This window comes from Oncorhynchus masou, chromosome 6, assembly GCF_036934945.1.
Source record: "Oncorhynchus masou masou isolate Uvic2021 chromosome 6, UVic_Omas_1.1, whole genome shotgun sequence".
Classification (NCBI taxonomy): domain Eukaryota; kingdom Metazoa; phylum Chordata; class Actinopteri; order Salmoniformes; family Salmonidae; genus Oncorhynchus; species Oncorhynchus masou.
In genome coordinates, this window is record NC_088217.1 from 39223238 (window position 1) to 39225843 (window position 2606).

A 2606-nucleotide genomic window follows, 5' to 3' on the forward strand; every position below is an offset into this window, starting at 1 on the left:
ATGTCTGTCTGTCTCAGAATGTGCTACCAGGGTTTATCTCATGCCCTCCTCCTCATTGCTATGAAGGAGGTGTGCCTTTACAATGTTGACCACACGTGATGTCACTTCCTACTGTGAAAATATGAGGGCCCATTCCCTATGAAAAATGATGCCAGTTTTTTATGTTACTGATGAAAATAAATGCATCTGGATTATTTGGGCGAATAAATCAATTCAACATTTATTTCAAGATAAAAAATCACTTATCGTTTATATTTCACTAATGAATTTGTAATGAATGTAAGAATTTTTTATTTGTCCTAACACAAACACAATCTTACTTCTCTCTCCTTACAGTCTTATAATCCCTGAGTCTCTCACAATGACGAAAAATGCTTTGATAGACACCCTCACAGTTACATCACCATTGCCGAGAAGATCTTGTCCCGGAGTGACAGACAGACACAATTACACAACCTGCCCACGGCACAGTCAGACAGAGGCTTCATTAGTTATCCCTGCAAATGGAAATGACGTGCACATAAAAACCTTTGCCCTTGTTTGTATTGTGAGCCAAACATCAGCACTTTTAGTCAGCTCAGGATATACAATTATAATTTTGATGCACTGGCACAGAAGATTAGGCTACAACTGCTTCATACAGCCTTCAATCCCCTGTGTGTCTAGAGTCTATATCCTTAATGGTAAAACACAAAGGGACCAGTGACTGCCTCTCAAACCATAACTGTGGAACAGATTTGAATTCAGACTCTAAATTAGATTTCCCCAATGGGATCTGTAGCAAAAGGGAAATGGAATTAGACCAAGGTTGTAGCACAGGGACAGAGTGGAGTGGAGGAGCGGGGTACTGCGAGACTTGGAGGGAGTTGGAATAGTAGCAAGCTCAGTCTGATGGGATGTAATGGGAGAATGTGGAGTATACTGTATATCAATGGGTAAATAAAAAAACTGCCTGAACCATTATTACCAATAGTGACCCATAACATGCATAGTGTTTGGCAATGCAAACAGCTCCGGGTGTCAGTGAATAACAGCAACTCATATACGGTGTACAGGACCTCGTCATCTTTAAATCAATATCTTACATCCCCGCTTTACGGTGTACAGGACCTCGTCATCTTTAAATCAATATCTTACATCCCCCGCTTTACGGTGTACAGGACCTCGTCATCTTTAAATCAATATCTTACATCCCCGCTTTACGGTGTACAGGACCTCGTCATCTTTAAATCAATATCTTACATCCCCGCTTTACGGTGTACAGGACCTCGTCATCTTTAAATCAATATCTTACATCCCCGCTTTACGGTGTACAGGACCTCGTCATCTTTAAATCAATATCTTACATCCCCGCTTTACGGTGTACAGGACCTCGTCATCTTTAAATCAATATCTTACATCCCCGCTTTACGGTGTACAGGACCTCGTCATCTTTAAATCAATATCTTACATCCCCGCTTTACGGTGTACAGGACCTCGTCATCTTTAAATCAATATCTTACATCCCCGCTTTACGGTGTACAGGACCTCGTCATCTTTAAATCAATATCTTACATCCACGCTTTACGGTGTACAGGACCTCGTCATCTTTAAATCAATATCTTACATCCCCGCTTTACGGTGTACAGGACCTCGTCATCTTTAAATCAATATCTTACATCCCCGCTTTACGGTGTACAGGACCTCGTCCTCTTTAAATCAATATCTTACATCCCCGCTTTACGGTGTACAGGACCTCGTCATCTTTAAATCAATATCTTACATCCCCGCTTTACGGTGTACAGGACCTCGTCATCTTTAAATCAATATCTTACATCCCCGCTTTACGGTGTACAGGACCTCGTCATCTTTAAATCAATATCTTACATCCCCGCTTTACGGTGTACAGGACCTCGTCATCTTTAAATCAATATCTTACATCCCCGCTTTACGGTGTACAGGACCTCGTCATCTTTAAATCAATATCTTACATCCCCGCTTTACGGTGTACAGGACCTCGTCATCTTTAAATCAATATCTTACATCCCCCTTTACGGTGTACAGGACCTCGTCATCTTTAAATCAATATCTTACATCCCCGCTTTACGGTGTACAGGACCTCGTCATCTTTAAATCAATATCTTACATCCCCGCTTTACGGTGTACAGGACCTCGTCATCTTTAAATCAATATCTTACATCCCCGCTTTACGGTGTACAGGACCTCGTCATCTTTAAATCAATATCTTACATCCCCGCTTTACGGTGTACAGGACCTCGTCATCTTTAAATCAATATCTTACATCCCCCGCTTTACGGTGTACAGGACCTCGTCATCTTTAAATCAATATCTCACATCCCCGCTTTACGGTGTACAGGACCTCGTCATCTTTAAATCAATATCTTACATCCCCGCTTTACGGTGTACAGGACCTCGTCATCTTTAAATCAATATCTTACATCCCCGCTTTATGGTGTACAGGACATCGTCATCTTTAAATCAATATCTTACATCCCCGCTTTACGGTGTACAGGACCTCGTCATCTTTAAATCAATATCTTACATCCCCGTTTTACGGTGTACAGGACCTCGTCATCTTTAAATCAATATCTCACATCCCCGCTTTA